The sequence below is a fragment of the Aethalodelphis obliquidens genome, unplaced genomic scaffold (genome assembly GCF_003676395.1).
Source record: "Aethalodelphis obliquidens isolate GAN/ISIS:26980383/991018 unplaced genomic scaffold, ASM367639v1 scaffold75, whole genome shotgun sequence".
NCBI lineage: Eukaryota > Metazoa > Chordata > Mammalia > Artiodactyla > Delphinidae > Aethalodelphis > Aethalodelphis obliquidens.
The window spans coordinates 7,039,641-7,056,751 of NW_020838019.1; the positions used below are offsets into that span (position 1 = coordinate 7,039,641).

The following is a 17,111-nucleotide window of genomic DNA, read 5'->3' on the forward strand; positions in this document are numbered from 1 at the left end:
ATCATTTATCAGAATGATTTTCACCATCTTGTCCCAGGACAAAACAAAACAAAACAGACAAATCAAACAACAAAAATAGATCAGTCACCTTAACATTGCTTCTTAAAATTACTTGAGTGATTCTGGTGTGATTAGAATATTAAGTGTTTTGGTGGTATAGCTCAGGCTGCTTCGTGTCCATTCAGGAAAGGGATAGTTTAGTGTTTTTTCCGAGAGGGGAGTGATTGACACGCCTTTTCTTACTAGCTTTGTGTCCATCCTCTTCTCTGGACAGGGTGCTACTTTGTAGTTTAATAAACTTGAGGTTTAGTGGACCATCTCGAGTTTTTACAAAGATATGCCCACGTTACATTGAAATGCTTCGATTCAATTGTGTTCTGAACGAATATCGTAAGCCTTGGGAGGGCATTTTGGAAGTTCTGATTCCCTTCTTTTTATCCAGATCTTTATCTTCACTGAAAAAGATGCAGTTTACTGAGAAAATGAAGTCATGTCTACGAGGCAGGCTTGTGGAGGGCCTGGTCTGAACTCTGGGAAGCACCTTCCCAGATTCTCGGCCCGCTCTGGGTTCGGCCTGCCTCTCTTTCCAGCCTGCCGACAGTCTCTGCATCCGTGTCCAGGTGCCCCGTGGCCTTGCCAGCAAAATCTCCCCCCCTCCCTGGCCAGCTCTGGCCTCTTCCCTCCCAGAACAGGAGACCTGGAAGGCGATTGTAATTAACCCCTGGAAAGTATCGGTTTTGCTAAGGCGGCGTGTGCCGTGATGATACTGTTAGCTTGCCCCCTTTCCAGTTTCACCATCAATTATGCCATGTGTTTCATCCAGTTGGTGCTACCCTCCCAGTGTTAATTATAACCTACAAGACTGTTACAGTTAATTTTATGGCAAGCATATTGTCTTTTCAAGGCTCCGGAGCAGCTCATAAATTATCTTGAAGGTAAAATGTAACTTGGGGAACCAGTTATGAAAATTCCATCCATCTCGCTTAGGAGCTGCAGCTGCTACTGTCAGCTGCTTCGCTGCCGCATTGTGAAGGAATTACGGTGGGTCAAGTTTAAGAGGGGAGGCCCAGGCTGTCACTGAGGAGGAAGGCTGTCCTGGCCCTGTCAGACAAGTACCTTCTGCCAATCCCTGGTGGTTCCACTTTGCAGGCAGGAAGAGGCAGGCAGCACAGGTGAACGGTCCCCAAGCTGTCTGTATTCATTACTTTACAGAAACCTGTTGTAGGCGGGCAGGTCCGGAGACCTTGCCTCTTCTCTGTTGTCTTGATGTTAGGCATCATCTGCAAAGTGTGAGAGAGATAACTCTATAAATAACTCTGGGCTTGGTTCCGGAGAGCCCGGGAGGAGAGAGGCGGGAGGCACCAGGGGCCGTGCCTCCCAGCAGCCTCGCGCTGGCCTCTCCGGGTGATGCCCGTCTGGCCAAAGCCCTTGGCTTCAACAGGCATTTTCTTTGTGGTTATTATTTTTTATCCAATCTGATCAAGTGAGATTTCGCTGTGAACAAACGTCCTCCTAAAATTGCCTACTAAATAAATTAGCAGGTTTTCTTATTGGGATAATAAACACCCTCCTTTTCTGTTTCCTCACACTAAGTAGAAGCTTTACATTTCAGCCCTCGGGGTTTTGGCATTATTATTTTTAATGACTGAACACAAGCCTTTCATTTAGCTTGTTTGTATAGTTACTGTAAATGATCTTTCTGCTGTTGGTTCTTCATTTGAAATTCCGCATGTTATGCTCGCTTTAAAAGCTTTGAGGGGGCCTCTGAGAATTGGGAGCCGTATTAAGCACAGCATCTTCCAGCAGCACTGAAAACAGACCGTGGCAGAAAAGTCAGAGAGGGCGTATTAAGAAACTATGCGTGCATGTGGCAATCTCAGGGTGAGTCTGAGTGAAGCAAACACGAACAGGGCCGTCTCGGTACAGGGTGACAGCTCTGCATGGTAGGTAAGGTAGGCCTTCCCTAAGCTGTTGATTTCTCCCTGTGTGTTCTGGAGCATGTTCTGTGTGTTCACACAGGTACTTGCCTTTGTACCAAGGGCCCGGAAGACCATTATACCTGGGCTGCATGACTGAGAGAATGAGGCCTGGTTTTTGTTTTTGTTTTTGTCTTTTTTTTTTTAGGTACTGTGATTTTTTTTTTTAAGTAGAAGTATAGTTGATTTGCAGTGTTATTTTCAGGTGTACAGCAGAGTGATTCAGTTTATATATATATATATATATATATTTGTTTTTCAAATTCTTTTCCATTATAGGTATCACAAGATACTGAGTATAGTTCCCTGTGCTATACAGTAGGTACTTGTTTACCTTTTTATATGTGGTAGTTTGTACCTGTTAATCCTAAACTCCTAATTTATCCCTCCCTGCCCTTTCCCCTTTGGTAACCATAAATTTTCTGTCTGTGAGTCGATTTCCGTTTTGTAAATAAGTTCATTTGTATCATTTTTTTAGATTCCACATCTGAGTGATGTCATATGGTATCTGTCTGTCTCTGTCTGCCTTACTTCACTCAGTATGATAATCTCTAGGTCCATCCATGCTGCTGCAAATGGTGTTATTTCACTCTTTTTTATGGCTGAGTAGTATTCCATTACACACACACACACACACACACACACCCCACATCCCACATCTTCTTTATCTATTCATCTGCTGATGGACACTTAGGCTGCTTTCATGTCCTGGCTATTGTGAATAGTGCTGTTGTGAACATTGGGGTGCATGTATTTTTTCGAATTAGAGTTGTCATCTTTTCTGGAGAGACCTGGTTTTGAGGAGTTAGGAGGGCACATGAAATGGTGAGATCATGCCCGAAGAGCCACTGGGCTTTCTCAAGGAAGTGTTCTTCTGTTCTTCGTTCTCAAAACGGTAAAACAACTTAATACTTGGGTACTTGTGAGTTTTCTAGTGAATTCAGACAAGAGGTTGCAGACTCAAATGTCAACAGGGCCTGGCAGATAATCTAGACGAATGAAGGCAGGGAGGTGGGATTGAAGTGAATGGGGAAGTTCACACCCTATCTGAAGTGGGCAGCAAGGAGGCTGGATCTGTGTTACTAGGTCTCCTACATTTGTAAGAGAAGGGGAAAATTCAGATCATGTGTGTTGGTTTATGAAGTCTCCTAATGATTTGAATGTTAGCAATAATTCAAAGATTCGTACCTGTTATTCAGGCTGATCAGTACATGTCTGCAGACTAGATGGTGTGGTGGCTAGGATTCTGATATAGAATGCAAGTCCTGCCTGCTCTGAGTGAAAAATACCCGCAACCTTCTCATACTTTTAGAGAAGAGAGGCAGTGACCCTGGCCGGGAGACCAGGATGCAGTCTGGGTACTGCCTCTGCAACCTTGTAACATTGTTCTGCTCTATGTCAGTTCTTGCTTGGAGGAAATGTTTGCACGTACTTTTTGCCTTTAACTTGGCAGTCTTTCATCTTTCCTTTTACTGAGGAAGCATATGAGAGTTTTCGAAAGTGAATGAGGGGTATACGGTGCTTATTGTCACCATAAAAAAGGCGTCTGCAAAAATGTTGGCCGTTTGGAATCCAATGAAGAGTTTGGTTCTCAGGAAGGAAGGGCAGGGACTCCACTGCTGGTGATCACCATTTCTCCTATTACACCCTCGAGTGTATGCCTTATCCCCAGCTCCACCATGGGGGAACCCAGCTGTTCCTTCATGGCACAAAGATGTCATGTGGTCAGAATAATCTTTCAGTTTCATTGCTCAGACTGATGGCCACATGGAGGTATGGTCAGGGAAGTTGTTAAATACATGTGGGTTTGATCTTCTGGAGAAGAGGAAAACATAAAACGATTTCTTTCCTTGAATAAAAGGAAAAAGGTAAGCCTAAACCTTGGCTGCCGCGAAAGTCAGCTGTTACGCATGCGTGGTTCAATTTCATTGTAAATATTTCATAAGGGTTATTAGAAGGGAGCCCGGCTGACATCACAGCCCCAACTCTACCAGAGGAACCATTTCACTAAAATCAGCCAACGTTTCTAAAGAAACATGAATTTCTAATGTAAAGTTAACATCAGGTCGGAAAACCCTCTGGAAGAAATGTCTGTATCAATGTTTATAATCTCTGCATTTATGGATTTGCAGTTTGTACAAAAGACTCCCAAAGAGGCTTTATTTTGGTTAAATAAGACCAGCTTGTGAAATAGTCTGTATATCCAAATCTATCCTAACCCAGTGTCTTGGCAGCCTTTTGTATAAATAACATCTTTTCCAAAATGTGTGTATTTGAAAAAGGAAGAGGAAAATTAAGCGGCAAACTGTGTCTCTGGGTTGCCATAAACTGACAGAATCTTAGAAACAGAAAGCAAAGACTGACAGCTCATTCATTCTTTGAGCAAATTACAGAGCTGTACATTAATTTATGGATTTTATTGACGCATGGAAGGTTGCAGTGAGAGGCAAAATGTTTACCCTAACTACTTTTCCTTTTTTTTTTTTTTTTTTGGAGTAGAAGTTTATTTAAGCTTTTTTTGGGGGGGAGGCTATGTCACACAAATTATGTATGAGTTTTAGAGGAATTTGGCAGAAAAAAATGAAAGGATATTCACATTTTGTAAAAACTTAATCTGCGTTCACAGATGGTCGTGTTCAGGTGCTATTTTAATTATGAGGTAAAAAACAGCCCCACACAGTAGGAAGTCATCTTAATAAATGGAGAGATGCTTTTGTCTTCAGGCGTCAAAGAGCCTTGTTACAGAGAAATTTAAATACTTTGTGCTACAGGGGAGAGTCTCAAAATGACCAGGATACTTGGAGAAAGCAAAATGATGGACTCTTCTCGAGATCAAAGGAGTCCACTAGACATGTTTTACCAGCATGTAACTTTGAACCTCCTTAACACTGGTCATTTTAGCGATGGCTTTTCCAGTGATAAATGTCCATCATGGATATCTTCATGTGATCAGAGGGAAAATAAATAGAACAAATTGCAACTATATCTTTAAAATTTTAATCCCAAATGGAAGTATTTCTTTACGGCTCTTCAGCTCCAGGGGCTGCTTTGCCCTTCAGGATACAGCGCCCAGAAAAACCAAGAATAATTCAAATGCTGCTGTAACTTACAGCTTGCATTAATAACACACAAATAGAACAGTCTTCTTATTAAATATCAGTAATATATTATAATAATGCTTTACTGTCCTTCCCTTAGTGGGGAATTATGAGGACCTCATGTTAGGACCTCAGTGTCCTGACATAGTTAATTATCCATGGATAATGGTTTTTCAGCCATCTCTGTTCTGAGGGATGCAGCTTTGTTGTTGAGGGCTTATTAAGTGTTTGCAGACTCAGGTGCAGTGCACCTATGCACCTTCCTACAGAAGCAAACAGCTGTGTTCTCTTTACCATATTATACATCACATAGAGCATCTCATTTATTATAGCTGAGCTAATGGTACAAGTGCAAACCTTTATGTCCTGTCCTACACAGTGATAATACATTTGCTGTAGAGATGTTCGCCTGATTTTCATAAGTAATTAATCTTTTCTTGTACCAAATGTATCACAGGAAAATGGGTCAGCACGGGGTCAAAATACATTTAATCCGGCCTGCAGAGATTGGAGGAGACCTCTCGCGTATAGCGTCGTTTTTTCTTTCACAAGGGCCTCCCCCTGTTCGCGGTCTCCCCATCGGCACAATGCTCGCATTACTAGGGACTTAGGCTAATGAAAGGGAATTCTTTTCAGTCCTTCAGCACCGAGACAGGATTCAGACTTGAATATGCGCTAAGTGAAGTAAGCTTAGCGACAGTCACCCACGTTCGGTCCCTTGACAAGGCTGTGTATTGTCCACGCAGATAGTGGTGGTGGTTTCTGTCAAATCTGAGGTGTCTCCCAGTTCAGGCAGAGGTGTGCCCTTCGAAAATGTGCCAAGGCCGCGCCCAGAGGCCTCTGAAGTGTAACACACAGTGCACAGGTGGCACAGAAGATGATTTTGTAATATACCGAAGAATACTTTGTATTTTAAAGGTTAGGTATTTTGCTTTAGATTAGAAAAGTGTGATTGACATTTGGATCCATTGTTCCCAAGTCATATTGTTGAGGACAGGACTAAAGTCTGTCTTTAAGTTGTTGTCTTTTTTTAAGTTGGTTTAAAGAAAAATTCTGGGAATATAATAGTGTAGGGTGGTTCATGAGTATCGCGGAAAATCATGATGGTGGATCACATCATCAAAGGTTGGGAAGTGCTGACCTTACAAACTGAAGGGATTAAGAAACAAGTATCTTAATCATAATTATGCTATTAGTTATGAAGTAGATGATGATGATCATCATCATCATTAATAATAGCAGCTAACTTCTAATGACTCTTGGAACTATTCTAAGTGTTTTCCCCATATTTCCTTTGCTTACTTTTCATGCCAACCTGTATGTGGATAGCTTGAAACTCAGAAGTTACCTCAATTAAGGTAGCTAAGACCCAGAGAGGCTAGGAATTTTCCCAAGATAACACAGGTTGTAAGTGACCAAACCAGGACTTGAGCCCAAGCAGTGAGGTTCTGGTGTCTTCTTTTTAATCATTGCCTTTTCTACATCTTGATGGGTTAAGAAATATTTTCCTCTGTCTGTTTTCTAAAGAAGAAAGGTAGAGAAACATGAAAACATGTAACAGTGTATATAATTATATATATAATGTAAGTAATATTTAATTTGTATATATCATATATATATGATGTGTATATATATGTGTGTGTACATATATATATATGTATAATATTATAATGCAGTAGTCATCCATGTTTTGTGAAAGCTCTAACCTGTGCTACTGCTTTGTCTATATTCTGAGCCTTTGGCTTAGCTAGCATCCTGGATGCTTGAACAGATGCCTTAGAACTTGAAATTCCTTATTTGAATGAATGAAAAAGCGGGGGCAGGAAGATTATAACCCTATTTTTTCAGTTACTGCCATAGAAGCCTCTGCATATGTACTATTAGGGGATGTCACTTATTACTTACCAAACAAGGGCCTAGGGAGCAAAAAATCTTTGGCAACTTCTCATATTTCCATACTTAGAAAAGCATCATAATTCTTTCACCCGTTCACTTAAATATATAGAAACAATGTCTAATCTTGTCCTAAACTTAAAATGGAACTCTTCAGCAAGTAGCATGGTGAAAGAGAGAGAGTTAACCTGTGACAGTTAATCTCAACTCTTAAACAAATGAAATGAATAGAAGATCAAGCCCTCAGGACCAAGATGTAAGTAGGAATTAGGTCTCCTAGGTCCCAGAGCAAGACTGAATGTGTACATTTGACGTTCTTTTGTGACTCTTGGTTTATCTTGACTTAAAATTCCAGAAAGATGCTCAAACCGGCAAGAATTCTCATCTGATATTTTTCTGAGCCAAAGTGCTTCGTTTTTTTTTTTTTTAGTAGTATTTTATGACTAGTCGCATTACACAAGGAAACTTTACCTGGGTGAGGTGTTAAGGTGCGGAGAAATGGGTAATTGGGCCACTTAAAAAACTGTCCAGTAAAAGTTTCCAAGCCAACATCCCCAAGGGCCAGGAGTCATCATGAACAATTACTTGAGAATTGTGAGGTGCTCAAAGAGGAAAATTGCAGAACAAAATGGGTTGAAAGTATGTGTACTCTTGTCATTTCACGTTGAAGCCAGGGGCTAAAACTCATGCCTTGCACCATTGTAATCTACAGCCATTTAATTTGCTAACAAGACTTAACTCATCAGGATCGGCAGCCTCCTCCTCCAGGATAATCAAAACAAGAAGCGTTTGGCTCTGGAGGGTAAATGTTGTCCATCTTCTATTGTCCAGCCCCACCATTTTCTTTCTGGCAGGCTGAGATGAAACAGAAAGCTGATATTTGGAGCCACTGGAATTGTAGGACTTGTAATTTAGAAATATCCATTTTATCCCGTGTAATTTCTTCCCTAAGATTCCTCAGTCTAAATCTGATACAGGTAGGAGCCAAGACAAACAGTAACCATTTATAGTCATCCAGACCAGTTTGAATTTCAGCCTAATGTAAAGCAAAGAGAGTTTTTGGCTTCATTTCAGGTGTGTAACAGGGGTAGAAAATGCATTTAAAATTTAGCAGCAAATGTTACCATATGTTTCCATAACAACTGCAAACTTTTATGTTAGAAAAGCAATAATATAAACATGCAGGAATCTTAGAACAGTAAACTATTAATTTACCAAATATAAAAAATCCAGCATGAAGGGGCTTTTATAGCCATAGAAGCCATGAGGGGCCCAGCATCCTGTGAATTTCTCCATTATGTGGCAGAAAATGCAGCCGGTCGGTTTAAATGAGCAAATCTTTTAAAATTATAGGTACAGTGTCAATTCTCCACAGAGCATTTTTCTGAAACAATGTGTGATGGTGCCAGCTATGGCTGATTTCTTTTACCATATTGAGCTAGTAAAATACCCTTTAGTAGCTGCCCCCAATGCACATCTGTAAGATAAGTGCATTTTTTTTCCTTCACCCATAGCGTCAAACTTAAAAACGAAGGCTAAGGTCCTATAGAAAGTGCAGTGCCCGGGAGCTGACTCTAATGCTTGTCAAGGAAAAGGGGTTCATCAATTGTTGATATATATGAAGAAAGTTCACAGTTTTCTCTCTAACTCATTTTGGAATATCAAAGAGACAAGGGAAAAAGGGATCTACATGACCACATCTTAAGAATTAAGGAGTTAGTTGAGTTAGAGTTGTTGAAATCACCACCGCAGGAAATTCATAGTTCTCTGATTTCTCTGGGGGGCAAAGACACATCATCTTTCAAGGGTTGTGTCAGAAACATAACAATGTGTGGATGGGTCTTTCATTCGAAAAGAAGCATGATTTTTTTTTTTCCCTGAACCTACCTCAGAGTGTGGATAGGGTTTTGAATCTTCTCCTGGAACAAAACAACGTTACCTTGTCATTTAAGGGAAGATGATGCACCTTGCCCAGCTTTGAAACCTGGGATGATGAGATAACTATCATTGAACATACTGATCAGTGAAGGTCAAAGAGAAAAGAAGGTCAAAGGGAGGTAGGCTGCCCTAAAAATGAAGTGCAGAACTCCAGAAAGGGCGTGCATCCAGGAAGGGCCCTGTTACAGGTTCGAGAAAGGGCTAAAATTCTCGAAATTTCAGAAGGTGGAGTAAAGAGCCTCCACCGTTTCAGCTGGGGTGGGGTGTTCGGCTTGGCCTCCCTGCAGCCTTCACGATGAAACTCACAGGCTGCTGAGCCAGAAGGGCGGCAGCAGGGGCTTTGGTTGAAGCAAAGCTCAGAGTGTTAGTGGGCCAAGGAGAAGGCAGAGGCTAATGTTTAAGGAGCTGAGGAAACCTGGCCAAGCAGGAGTAAGGGGGAGAAGCATGACCAAGGGGAGAAGAAGGTGAGATGGGGCTGGCGAGGCAGGAGGGGTCAGATCTTAGGATTGGGGTAAAGATTTCATTTCATCATGGTGTTTGCTGTCTCCAAATAGAAATGGATCCAAATTCCATTTACAAAGCATTTGGAAAGTTTCCACTATGTGTCCAGTGCTGTGATAGGTCTTCTAATCGAGGTTTAAGGTAGTCATCAGAAAGCAGACAGAATTGATTGTGAGATAAATGCCAGGTTAAATGGCATCAGCCTTAATAAGTAAGTCATGAGCTCTTTGAAATAAGTAGTCATTATGAGTTGGGAAAGTTTTTATGGAACGAAAGGAGTCAAAATGGAGCTCAGCAAGTATTGAGCACCTACTCTGTGTTGATGCCTTTATAAGTATTCTTTGTGTTTATTTCTCCCAGTAATCATACAGAGGTTGAGTACTACTGCCTCCATTTTATAGATGATGAAACTGAATTCAGAGAAAATTAAATAAAGATGGTTATGGACAGAACTTCAACTGAAACCAATTTAACATGTTAGAAGAGCGTCAAAACCTAAAAACCACTAACCTCGAACTAAAAGTGTTACGGGTTTTTGAATAGCCCTATGATGTATTCATTCTCTCATTTGCTCAGTCACTTGCTGTTCATGTGCTAAAACGTCAAAACAGAAGGATCTGTGTGTTTGTGTTTAGGGATGTGGGGAAGAAAGGGAACTCCAGGGAGATGGTGGCCCATTATGAAGCCAGTCTCTGGGAGAAAATCCTCTCAAATAGAGTAGGCAGTGGCAGCTACTAAGTGGCAAGGAAAGCAGACCTAGTCCCCGGAGGAGGAGAGGAGAATTAATGGAAGAAGTAGGTGTCAGGTGTGACCTTGTAGGGTTGAGGAGAGCACCAGGGTGGAAAGACCCTGAAGACATCGGAATGTAGAACACATTATCACTGGTGTTATTTTCTGGAGGCAAGCAGAAATGCCATAAACGGAGGCATAATACAGCCATGAATCACCAACATTTTCCTCTTTGGTCTGAGAATCTCTAAACTACCCTATTTAAGATTTGTTTCCTAGGAAGTCGTTGTTTGCTTCAGGGGTCCTGTCCTTAGGTTATCTTTTGAGGGACGGCCCTGGGTGGTGGCAGGTCAGCCTTAAGGTGACCTTTTTTTCAACTGAGGCCATAGCCCCATAAACATTTTCTTCTCCCCTGGCTTCAGCTGGGCTGGCATTTCTGACAGACGTGTAAACAGATGCCAGCATTGTTGCTAATGACAGGTGATTATAAGAGGCACGGGGGCCAAGGTAATTAAACCACGTTTTGACAGGAACATTTGGCCATGTAATATTTCAGCATAAGAAATATCTTTGTAGTGTGCTTTTTTCCCCACTTGGTTTGGTAAATAGAATTCATTTTTATTCTTCAGAGCGTGGTGCTTTGAGATCTGAAACTGTCCTGCCCGAATTTTTCATGGTTCACTGTAGGGCTGCAGAAAATGGTTACCCTTGGACTGCGTGGGGATCTAGACAGGGGCTAAGACTCTAGCCAAGGTCTGCTCTACAGCAGTAGTGGGAATAGAGTCTGTGACCCTATTGCCAGGATTGTACTTGACATACTATTTTGTCCAGTTTGATAGTGGTAATGCCTTGAGAGAGAAATGTGAATTATTTTTGTACCACTATCATTTCAGCTTCTCTCCCTATTGCCAGGATTTATCTCATGTTGCTCCCAGGGATCAAAAGATAGCTTCTTCAGTTCTTGGGTCCCCTCTATTCCCACTACTGGAAGTAGGAAAAAAACCTGGAATCACCATTAACCTGTTGTTACAAGGAACGATAGTAGAAACAGTCATCAAGATATGGAATTTGTTCATTTATTCATTAGATTTAAATGTAATATATATATTTTTTAAACCCACTGCATTCTTTTTGCTGCCAGGATATTAGCTATGCCTGTAGAGACACTTAGAGACGACCTCCTGCTAACTGCTGATGGCTTCTAGCTTATGACTTTATGTTTGAGGGAATCTTATCTTCTATTGGATAAATAGCAGACCTTCCTAGACTTAACATTTATAGTTTTCACTACTGTACTAGCTATATGAGTCTTATTTATAGTACGTGTAGTAGCATGTTCTCTTTTAATAAATCACAGCCAACATTTACTGCTTATTATGGTCCTGGCGCTTGTCTAAAATGGGAACTTTTCCCAAGCAGGTTAGTTCCTTCCTTTGCTGCAAAACCAGCTTTTTAATACTCTTGGTGTAGTGTGTACCTGGCAATTTTAAGAGAGCAGTGAAGCAGACCATTCAGAGAAGGCCAGATTACTGGCTGGAGAGCTATTTCTTTTCTTCAGCCAGTTTTGATTTTCTCAGGGGAGGGGGAGAGGGGGAGATGAACTGGCGAGTACAGTTTGGTTTATGCCAGAGGAGAGCTGAGTGATTGTGACTCTTTGCGGGCTGGCCCCCTCCGGTGTGGAAAGCTCGCGGCCAGCTTTTGCATTCTGCTTCGGGCTGCAGTCAGTTTCTAAGCAGAGGCTTTTTTAAAGCTTTGTCAGATAGGTTAAAAGGTGTCCCACCTCCAGTGTATTAAAAGAGAGAGAGGGAGATTAAACTCACTAAGCCTGCCATGTTCCCTGTAAAATATCAAGTCAAAATGATTTTTAAATCCGAAGTTACTAGGCTTAGGGGGTGCGACCTTTAGTGAAAATAGCCTCCGAACCGGGGAGGAGAGATCTGTGCAAAAGACAATTGGCCCACAGGCTAGTGGCCTTGGGAAAACTGCGGCTGAAGCCGAAGTGAGTTGTCCCGTTTCTCTGCCTCAAGGCCAACAGAGCACCAACCCCAGATAAATAGCCAGCCTGGGTCCTGGGCCTCTGGATTCACCGTAGAGTTCCAGGTAGCAAAGCCTGGGCTCCGCTCCTGGGGGCTACAGGGGTGAATGAGTCACGGCCCGGGCCTTCGGGAGGCTTGCATCAGATGAATGCTACTGCCAGAAGCAACACTTATTGAACTCCTCCTGAAGCATCCAAGTGCTTTGCATGATTCAGTAATGCTTTTAATCCTAAATAATATTACTACGAGCTAGTTCTTATTGAGTGCTTCTCTGTGCCAGGCATGACATTTTTAAGTGCTTGATGTGAATTAATTCAACTATTACAACAGTCAGTATTTATTTATTATTATTTTTTTTTTAGCATCCCTAACTTTAACAAGGGGAAGCCAAGGCAAAAAGATGTTAAGTAACTTCCCCAAGGACACAGCGTTGGGAGGCAGAGGAGCTGGGATGACAGAGCAGGAAGTCAGGTCACCAAGCCCGAGCCCAGGGCCAGTGTCCTCAGGGTCAGCATCAGGACCACCTTGTGGGCGTGTAAAGCAGGGATTGCAGGCCCTTCCCAGGCGGGCCTTGAGAATCTGCACTTCTAACAAATTCTCAGATGACGTTGGTGCCCACAGCTCTACGCCAAGTGGAAGAGCACAGTGGAAACCAGCAGAGAGAATGAGATATTGTATTACTGATGTAAACAGAGCGCTTTGAGAATACCAGTAGCAGTGATAGTATTATTGTTGTCGTTGTTTTATCATCATCATCATCGTCATTAAAGCAGGCATCGAGTGCTTGCTTTCTACTGGGCACCGTCTTGAAACCACGTAAGCACTGTAACTGTTACTATGGGCTATCTCATTTAATCCTCACAACAACCATGTGAGGTAGACCCTACTGTTAACCTCATGTTATGGCTGAGGAAACTGAGGCACAGTGTACAAACCTGCTTAAATGCCAGAATGAGGATTCAGACTACCCCAGGGTCATTCCAGAGCCCAAGCTCCTAACCGCGAAGAGAGTGATGAAAAGCTAAGGGGCATCCGCCACCTCCGTAGAGCAGGGAGCCCATGAGTGGGGCCCCGAAGGAGGAGGGAGTGGGGGAAAGGCTTCCCAAATGGAATGGAGGTGTGCAGAGGCCCAGGGGCTGAAAGTGCGAGGCGTGATGAGGAGTGAGTAACATGGAGCGTTCTGTGTAAACTGTGTGGGAAGAAATGCAGCATGGTAAGGCTCGGCAGGTAGGCTGAAGGCCTTGAAAACCAGGAGTCGCTGGCACTCCAGAGTGGGCTTGGAGCTTTTGAGCACCTATCAGGCGCGTCCTTTTCTCAGAACTCATCCCGAGACTTGCAAACGGTGATGGAGTCATTCTTTGTTCAAGGTGCTGCTGGGCCTCCCCTTCTCTGCCTTTCATAGCTTGAAAGTGTCCCAATACGTTCCGAGAAGAGTTTCATCTCTAAGGTCTCTAAGGTTAGTGACCCCGTGACAGTGACTCATGCCATGCCAAGGGACGAGTGAGTTCTGTGCACCAGCCACATCAAAAACAAACAGGCACGTGCGCGTGCATGGCTGTAAGTGTGTCGGTGTATAAATCCACGTAGCACACTTAGAAAAGGCCTGCTGTGGCACTGGTGCAATGGTATCGTCGGAGCTGCCAACTTGTTTTATTTCTGATCTCGCCTGGCAGCCCCTGGAGGAGAGGAGAGTATGAATTTTTATCTCCCATTGACTAGACTTTCATTATATCGTGCTTACAGACACAATGTCAGCACATAAAATGTTAAACATCACTGGTCTGATAGAGGCTCCCATTGTCTTAACTCTGGTGCTGGGGGAATCTCGCTAGCCTTGCCGTAGTGGTTCTGTCAGTGTAATATGACATGAAGCATTTCTCAGTAATGACAGACATTGAATATGAGTGACAGGAACTCTGACCGCGAGGAGTGGGTTCAATTACCAGAGACGGGAGTTACCTGAGATAAAGCCAAAGGGCCCAATTGTGCTTGGTTTCGACCCCTTGACTCCCAGATCCAGAGCAGCCAAGACAAATGGCTGATTAACCAGCCCCTAACCCTCTTTTTCAGTGATAAACTTGTTTGGATTTCTCTGTCCGGGGGGGAAAAAAAAATCTATGGGTGGCGTGTTTCTAAAGGAAATATGATCAGAAAACAGTAGGGCTGCTTGGTGCTAGCCAGTTTTGTCTCTCACAAGCATACAACCAACAACTGTCACTCTATCTTGGAATGGATCTAGGACACAGTGTCCAGAAATCAATACAAGATCAATGATGGCTTGGCTGTCTGAACCCCACCTTTCTCTGGCGCAGCTCCGGTGCACCTGTAGCCAAGGTGACGCCAGAGTCAATGAGAGATCCTGCCATCAGAAGCTCTCCTTTTCTCTTTCCTGCAGGCTGCTTTGCTTAGCGTCGGGTGCCACTTTATGCTTGTTTAGAGACCACTGCTTCTAGCCCGAAGATAAGAGTTCTAGCGAGCTACCCAATTAAACTGTCGCAGGCCGCCCTCACTTGACTAGCTCTGCAGAGTCATTTAGCCAACAGACATTCCTGACTATTAAAGCTCGTAGCAGCATGTCTCCAGAGCTGGAGATAAAATGAATGAAATTTGTTATTCTGGGCTGACACTTGATCCCAGCTGTTGAACTAATGCTGTCGCACCTGAAGTTTTTCTTTATGGTAATTGCTGTCTGTGTTATTATTTCATAGACTAAATTGGAGAAAATTGCAACAGGTATTAAATTCTTGGAGCTAATTCATGGGAGTTCTATTGTGCATTCTTCCAAGGTAGATTCCAACTTCTGTTCAATGCTGGGAAGATGGATTTTGCTAGCCAGATGCACGGGCTTGTGTTTCATTATTATCAGAGGCTTTCCAATTTTAGGTCTGGTCAGGCATTTATCAGCTCTACCTGAAATCTGTTTTTCAATCTACTTTTGTTATTAATTCAGTCAGCATATGTTGAGATGGGCCCTGGGGAATTGTTATGATGACCAATATCGTTAAGTGATTTGCACCAGTCTGATCCGTGACACATCCTTGGTGGTATCACTGAGTCTCTTGCATTGCGTAGGTTTAGGTAAAGGGCAGTATGAAATTAGACTTCTCGGGCTTCCCTGGTGGCGCAGTGGTTGAGAGTCCGCCTGACGATGCAGGGGACACGGGTTCGTGCCCCGGTCCGGGAGGATCCCACATGCCGCTGGGCCCGTGAGCCATGGCCGCTGAGCCTGGGCGTCCGGAGCCTGTGCTCCGCAATGGGAGAGGCCACAGCAGTGAGAGGCCCGCGTACCACAAAAAAAAAAAAAAAAAAAAGACTTCGCACTGGGCACCTTTGGCATCCACCACTCTAAACTGGTAGTTCCTGAACCCCTCAAATAGTACCACTTCTATGAGAACTCATTGAAACAAGTGTGCTGGAGATGTGGTGTCCAGCAGCCTCCCAGAGCATCTGAATCCCTGGTCCTCGCTGCCCGTTCATGTTCACTGTCACCTTATCTGTGTTAACCTCTTTCACCAGGTCTCTTCCCAGAGTTAAGGGAAATCCTTTAAATGTAGACTTTCCATAGTAGCATATGAACCATATCCAGAGTTTCATGTAATCCCTGAGGGCTCTGTTTCTGTAGTAGATAGTACAGGAGACCATTTCTTTTAGAGCATTTACTTGTTTGCTTAGCTTGTGGTCAGAGCTAATGGTGAAGGCTCCAGACAGGACCCAGAATGAGAATTTGGATCTAATTAGTCATAAAAGTACCGTGCTTGCCTTCAAGTGAATGCTTTGGGGGAAAAGAGACCGTGATGATGTTGTCCCTTTAATTTTTCCCCGAAGACCATGACATAGCAGGGCTCTTTCAATTTCAGGTACATACTCATATCTTTAGAATCCAAAGACTTTGTCACTGTCCCCACTAGGAAGCAGTAGACAGGCTCCACTCCATATCTTGACTGAAGGCAAATGGGAGAAGCTTGAACCTCAAAGTAATGGAAGATAGACATAGGGATTTGTGATTGTCATGATTATGCTTCATCATTCTACCCCCATTCCTAGGGATAGCCTATAGACTAATTCATGGGTCCCCTGATAGAAGGATATCTGGGAGGCCCATAAAAATTCATCCAAAAGTCCTATCAGGTACTTTCTCTCCCCATGTAGACATCTGTACTTTGACTGCTGATGGCTAGTATCAGGCTGTCTGTGGTAAAGGATTTATAATGCAAGTTGAAGTCCATTTAGTTCGCGGGATCTCAAACACACTGAATGTATGGTGGTCCACATTATTTCACATATTCATCAGCTTTATTTTAAATAAGCTATTTTGAAAATTCAAATCTGCTGAAATTGATTTACTGTAATTTACAGCAAAGTTCACCATGAAAAAATCTGTATTTTCTTTCCCCACTGAGAAAATGAAAAAAATATTAGTCTTTCATTGGTATATGAAATGTATAGCATATGTGTAGAGTATTAAGTATAGAATATTTTTTTAAATCCTGAGAGATTTCTTTTCTCACCATCAAATCCACTAGGAAAAAATGGGCCTTTTCATCAAAACTAGACCAAGACTAATCTTTGTTGTATTTGCTTAAATTACCAAATGTACAATACAACAGTTTGGGGTATTTTTAAGCAATATATTAACAGGCAAACATGGACATTCATCTTTGTCTTTGGTATTTGAGGATCTTAACGATACCACAGTAACACAAGTAAAAGCTGTTATGTAATAGCCACACGTGTGCGTTTCAGTCCCAGAACTCATGCTTCTTCACATTTCTGCCTCTGTATCTCACTAGCGTGAGTGAGAAGCTCTTCTCTCCAAATCTTACCTGGACTTATTGTTCTGTATCTTTTGAATTACTGTCGGGGCCTCGATTGTTTGGTCTGTTTTGTGTGGACTGCATGGGGCACATGGTGGTAACCTCAGCTAATGAGCCGCCTAAGAG

The 17,111-nt window shown here is 42.7% G+C and overlaps 1 protein-coding gene across 4 annotated transcripts in view; it reads left to right on the top strand.

Annotated features, from left to right (window-relative positions):
- Window positions 1–17,111, top strand: part of FTO (FTO alpha-ketoglutarate dependent dioxygenase) — a 373,774-nt gene that overhangs the window by 223,823 nt on the left and 132,840 nt on the right. The gene's annotated exons all lie outside the window — the stretch shown is intronic.